The 6,691-nt window shown below is 37.0% G+C and overlaps 1 long non-coding RNA gene across 1 annotated transcript; it reads left to right on the top strand.

Moving 5' to 3' along the window:
• Window positions 1–717: 717 nt before the first annotated feature.
• Window positions 718–5,715, top strand: LOC146760674 (uncharacterized). Its single transcript, XR_014947000.1, has 7 exons — window positions 718–915; window positions 1,372–1,402; window positions 1,549–1,671; window positions 2,355–2,450; window positions 2,957–3,077; window positions 4,165–4,238; window positions 5,632–5,715. It is a non-coding gene; the product is annotated as an uncharacterized LOC146760674 (long non-coding RNA).
• Window positions 5,716–6,691: the final 976 nt, after the last annotated feature.

Here is a 6,691-nt window from a genome sequence, read left to right as displayed (position 1 = left end):
TTAGTGATGTTGGTTTTATTAAACTGCCGTTCGTTCTCAAATCATTCCCTTCTCCTCTACCGGAGCTCACGTGTCCGCGCCGCACCGCGCAGTTCGAGAAGGGAGGTGCTTTTGTTCCTTGTCTCCCTGCGTTTGTTCCCGCTGTCACGGAGCGAGCTCTGCAGAGAACTCCGTGACACCACATCAGTGCTCCGCTCTTGATTTAGGAACGGCTTACAGTGTGTGTGCAGTCATACAAGGTGATTGGTAAAATAAAAATAAAAAGGCTCAGCTGGAAGCCGTGATTGCACACCTGGTGGGAAGGCAGGGCCAACCCAGGGGAGCTCAGGTGTACGCAATACAGATTAGTTACTGGAAGGGGTGGAGCCAGGATTATTTTTTCTTTATTACCTGATCTTTATTTCATCAAGCTTAGTGGTAGGCGAACGGGGGAGGCAGCCTTAGTTAGTCGTTTATGTTGAAGGTAGTCATGTGCAAGGCTTGTCATCGAAGCAAGGGGCTGTGCTGTGTTGTTTTTTGGGTTTTTTTGGGTTTTTTTTTGTGTGTGTGTGTGGGGGGGGGAAGTGGAAAACTGTAAGATTAGTTATTTCCTTGTGTTATAGTAGGTACATTTCCACATCGCAAAACTTCGTGTTTGTGCTTGTTATGTTTTGCAAATATCATAGCATAAACTTTTTATATTTTTAGAAAGCTTTATTTATTTCTTAATATAGATTAATTCAAAAATAAGGGTTGTGTAGGGCTAACTCTGCGACCAAGGGAGTTAACAAAACTTTTTCTTTAACTTCGGAGGACTTGGAATCAGACACTGTGCTCTCTCACTGAGAACAGCTCCTCATAACTCTGACATGGATTGTGCTTATTGCAAATACTTGTGATGAGACAGTTGCGAGGGTAGACTAAACGTGATTTCAGGTACCATCTGCTTAATGCAGACTATTCATATTTAGTATACTTACATGAGCTTGTTTCTTTCTTTATGGCTGTAGAGTATTTTCTGAAGAAACTGCCTAATTCACTTTGTGCTCTGTACGCGGCTTCTGGGGGAACACTGTGTTTCCTCTGGGAAGCTGTTGTGAAATAATTAAGTGCACCAGCTGACATTTCTTTCCAGTGTAAATATTTACACAAATGTTGCTACTCCAGGATTCAGAAATTCAAAAAGGCATAAAACAAAGCATGTTAAGCAGAAGAAGTAATAGTCAGCTGTCCATAGTATCTGGTAATGCTGGTTATTCTGCAGCACTTATGTGCTTAATTATAATTTTGAAATTCAAATAATTTCCAATTTTAAAGTCAGTTTCTGTGTGGCTGTTTTTTTTAAGGAGATGTGTAATGTATGAAGTAGTTATAAACTGTTCTGTTTTTCAGGTGTTCAGATCATTGTTACCTCCAGTTGAAGGTGAGAATAACTGTATTTATTATGATTAGTTTAAAGGAATCCAAAACAGTCCTATGCAGTCAAACAACTTGTCTGATTGCTTTAATGGTGGTAAGTGTCACGGGTGTCTGAGTGGGATAACTTGTTTATTTGAACTTCTCTTTCAGAGTTAGAGAAGGTTGTGAATGTCCAAATGAAATAATTCCTGGATTTGGGAAGTAGCAGCGTGAGCCCCTTCTGATAATGTTCATAGAGCTAAGAAAGTGTGAAAGGAGGAAGTTTTGATACAGGTCAGTGTGTGTTCATGTATGTTCTTGTTGCTTCAATCATGAAGTTCGGACTTACCTTTGTTTTTTTCCTCTTTCTTTATAAGGCACGAAGTCTCCCAGCTCTCCTTTGTATGATAGCACTGTGCAGTCTTTCCAGCAGAAGCTGACATACACATCAGCCTTTTAAGCATCATGTTGTTGTTAAATGATTTTTACCAGATGGTCTTTAGAAACCTTTTAGAGATATCAAGCACATATGGGAGCCTTTTTTTCCAAAGTCTGTTACAGGAGAATATTAAATATTATTTAAGACTGTAATATTACTTTATAAGACTGTAATAGTCTGAAATAGGACGGTGACAGCAAAATCTTCTTAATGCTATGAGTGAGCTCCTGACATTAAAACCAAACAAAGGCTAACAGATGTCTTTATAAAAAAAAAAACTTGCTTTATTTCACGTACTAGAATGCTCCAGTGGTGTTTATGGCTTGCCTCAGACTAGTGCTCCTGTCTATGATGAAATAGTAAGTATGCGCTTGATCTCTAAACTCACGGAATGTGCCCAGAATTCAATGAAAACTTTAAGGAGTGCCTGTTAAGGTATAACACTTGTTTTTTTTTTCAGATAGAAGTAAGAGATGCAATTAGAAATGTTATGGGGAATCATGAAGATGGAGCGATTTTTTTTATTTTATTTTTCCAGATTTCAAATATTGACGAGTCCAACTGTGAGTTGTTAGCACTGCACGATGTGGTGGAGGAACCTGGATATTTACACAGAAATGATTCCAGCCCCCTGGTAATTTATGTCTGGTAATTGATAGAAGAATTATATGCTAAGTGCTGTTTTACATATAAAATGTTATTTTCTATTTCAAGGCCGCATACAGTAATATGAAGATTATTTCATGAAGGAACAGTCTTGATTTACAGTTATATCTGAATAAGTGGCATAAAACATTGAAGTGAAATAGGGCTTGTTCTGGGTGGGGAACTGAACGTTAGGCCAACATAATAGAAAACGAGCTAGAGTATGTGCAAAACCTTATAGAACACTTTAGAGAACCAGGAGGGCATCTCACCCCAGGGTGAAGAGCTACAGTATCGCAGCTGTTTCCAAAACCAAACAAATAGAAAGGGTCAGAATGCAGACACCTTTGTGTACCATGATTCATTTGTCTGAGAGACTGCAGTGTGTGATGATGCAGCTTTATGAAGCATGTTACTCTTAAGAAAACCATTCTGTGTATATGCTTAGAATTGCAGGTTCTTAGATGGGAGGCTATTGCTGTTTCTTTATTCCAGATGATCTGCCAACTGGAAGGAGATACTCAAATACTCTGTATAAAGGATTGTGGCACACAGGATCTAAAAGCAATTCATCTCATTCCACAGTATGAAGACCAACATAATTATGTTCAATCTGGTAAAATCAAAGTAAAAGTTATGTCTAGCGTGTCAGATAGTAGATCACAGTTAACGTTCAAATGCAAATGTATGTGCTTATTTTCTTAATCAGCAGTGAGCAGAGGTGAGATGAAGCTAGTGTAGCTATCACAAGTTACTGTTTTCCTTTATTTTTTAACAATAAAAATCTAGACATTTAAATGTTATGAAAATGATGTAATGGAGGTGTTGAATGTAATTATGGTTTTTAATATACAGAACAGATCAACTTCTCTTATAAAAAAAAGCATGCTTAGCAGAAAGCGCTTGCATACAGTTCCATTTATCCCGGCATACCACAAGGTGTCACTGTATCACTCTAAATGAAGAGCATCATTGAGGGCTGTTGGGTATCCTCCAGTCTTGCGACTCAGAATGTCCCGCAAATGTTTTTGTCATTCTGTGAACTTACATTCCATCCGTTTTCAAAGAAGGTGGTTTTTGAGATCTCAAAGTTCATTTTTTAGCTATTCAGATACTACTTTTTTCTACACAGCCTAAGATACTGATTTTCTTAAATGCGATGCCTCACCAGGACTTGCACAAAACTCAGTTCTAACAGCCATGGATTTCTGAATAGATTGTTAGTTGTTGTGTTGTTGTTGTTGGAATAATAGGCTGAATGCCTCCTTTCTAGATAGAATTCTGGAAATTCATGAAATATGTGCTTAGGTTAAACATCTGTTTGATTCATTTTTCACATCAAAATTTTGTAAGTCTTTGCTGTTTCTAATTAAATGTAATGTGAGAGTATAAACATCTGTCCACATTATTAGCTAAAAATTGGTGAAGAGCTGAGTTCTTCTGTAAGGGAGGATTTTTATATTTTATATTTTCTGAAGAAAACTTATAGGACCTTCTTTGATATAGTTTGCTCCCTAAGCTACATTGTATCAGGTAGGGCAAAAAGACAGATGCTGTCAGGAAATATTGTGGCTTGTGTTTTTATTTTGTCTTAATAGAAAAAGTCAGAACTACCCATGTGCCAGTATGTTTAATTCAAAAAGTTTAATGCACGCATTAAACTTCATATGTTGTGAGCAGTTTGTTAAATGTTATCTCTTCAGATGTGGGCAATGTAACAGCGTTACTGGGGCAGTTTTTGCCTGTTTCGGGTAACCTGGATTCAAACAAACAAGAGGTAAGGCAGCTTTATTCTTGCCATGTGTTAAGCAGTGTATAAACTTTCTTTCTCTTAAAATAGCTTCTTGTGTCGAATGTCAGGAGGTAACAATTGTAAGCATTTTCTAAAGAGAGTTTAGCAGGTTTAGACAGGTTAGTTTTACAATCCTCGGTGCTTTCTGTGTACTAATTCTCCAATCTGAGAATGTTTTGTAAATAATAACAGGATTAGAAGTGCACTTTTCCATGAGAAACATTAATTCCATTTTTTTCATATCTGAATTTGGTATTTATATAAGTTACATTATTTCTGAAAACTATTCTACTGCTCCTTTGAGAGCTGAGGTAAAATACGTTGACTTTTACCAGACAGAGAATATTGTGTTCCAGTAGGATTCCATACACTGTTTTTCTTGACATAGTAGTCAGTGAGTCTTCATAATTTTCTCAGTTATTATTTGCTAAAGGAGTGGTAGAACTGAATTTCAATTTATTTTTAGTAATGAAAACAGAAGACTAAAATTATTTGTGAATGTTTGATTTGCCTCCTTACTTCCAGCAGAGCTGGTAGCAAAAATCATCCAAATCTTTACCTGTTAACTTCTGATTAGTGTTACTTGAATGTAATGTCAGAGCAAACACAGCAGATGGTTTGTGGGTAACAGCCACCCTCGTAAAAGAGGAAATTAAAAACCCAAGGGCCAGATGGAGCAATGAACTATAGAGTTTTTCATCACTAGGAGTAGTGTACTGACAAACTGGGACCTAAACATTCTAGAGATGTAGACAGGTTTGCGGTTCTCTCTCTGATTTTCCCCCAGCCTGTTGTTCCCTAGATCTATTCTCTTTCTTACTTAAATATATTTTCTTCTCCCTTATCTGCAACTAAACTGATCACCAGTTAAAATAACTGTCATTTATAAGTACTCTCAGCACTTCCTTGTGCCTGTTTTTCTAGCCTATTATTTGTCTGAAGAGAAAATAGATCTGCATTCTGTTTTGGTGTTGGCAAGCCAATACAGTTTGTTAAATTTTTAGTCTTCAACCAATGAGATGCTGTATTGCAGCTGAACATAATGTGCATAATCAAGTCACTAGCTAGTTTTAGTTAATTACTGCAATTAAAAGCAACTGAATATAGAGTTATCAGTACACTGGAAACAGTGTGCAAATACTGCAGCACTGGCAGCTGTTCTTGATCCTTTGCACTGGGAGAAAAAGGTATCCTGACATACTGAGCAGTTTCAAAGAGGAAATGCAAGCATGTTTCACATCTTTGTGCTTACGTGAATTTTATCACCGTATGTGGCAAACAAAGCATTCTCAGAACACTGTTTTGTGTTACTTTTATAACTAATGGGAGTCTTTTTAAAATTTAATATAAGCAAGCTAAATTTTTTTGTCTTGAACAGTTTGACAATGAATACTTACAATCAGTAGCTGGCACTTCAACTTTCCAACCAGAGTTCTATCTGCAAGTGAAAATGACTTCAGGGTAAGATGCTTGCAACACTTAGTCCATTATGAATTTTATACTGACAAAGGCTCTTAGACATCTTTGCATTTAATAGCTTCTCCTCATGCAACTTTGTAAGAGTGATTTCTGTATGTATCATTGTAGCCATTATTGCATTTACCGGCGGTCAAGGCTGCCAAGATTTCTTAGGATCAATGCAACTGTGCTGTAAATGTGTCTGAAAAGCATTTAATTTTCTGAGTTAATTGATATGTTTTAAAATATAATTAATGTGTGTTTAGCTCGTATTTCTAACATTAATGGGATTCTTTTAATAAACCTTCATTGCAGATCATTCTTAAATATAAGGCAGATGCAAACCCGGTGTGACAGAAGATAGTGCTTTGCAGTTGCACAGCAGTTACTGGGCTCTGAGTGGTTGCTGACCTGCCCCTAGTAGTGACAACTGGTGGATTGCAGGAGATTGTCTTCTCTTTTTGTCACTTGGTTTTTGACCCCACAGTTGTTAAAATAGCACTGCAATTGGTGGGGGGGGGGGTGGGGGGGAGGAATGTATCAGAGTTTAGGTAGTATAGAACAGTTTTTTCTGTGTAAATTTTTATTTTCTTCCTCTTTCAATCTGCATAACCCACCTTTTGGTTCAGGGATTACAAATTCTAAGAAACTATGTAACTGCACAAAATCTCAGTGTCAAATTGTAAGTAGCAGCCAATTAACATTTAATAAATATTAATAGCATTCTATATTAGAAAGAATGAACATACAGTAAATTTGATGAGCAAGCCATATGGGGCAAAAATTGGTTGTCTGATTTTTTTTTTTCAGTTAAAGGTCAACAGTTTATGTCAACTAGTATCACACAAATCCATAATTCAAGGTGTACTTACATGCTGTACATGCTGTTCTTACTCATCAGCATTTGTGTAGATCGACTCTGTAGTGTGTACGCAGTCTTCCATGTGATGAATTAGAAAAACTCAGGAGCAAACCATTGG

This window comes from Coturnix japonica, chromosome 5, assembly GCF_054131305.1.
Source record: "Coturnix japonica strain WE chromosome 5, WE-NBRP24, whole genome shotgun sequence".
Classification (NCBI taxonomy): domain Eukaryota; kingdom Metazoa; phylum Chordata; class Aves; order Galliformes; family Phasianidae; genus Coturnix; species Coturnix japonica.
Note: the sequence above shows the minus strand (reverse complement) of the source record. Positions and strands in the feature narration are given on the sequence as shown.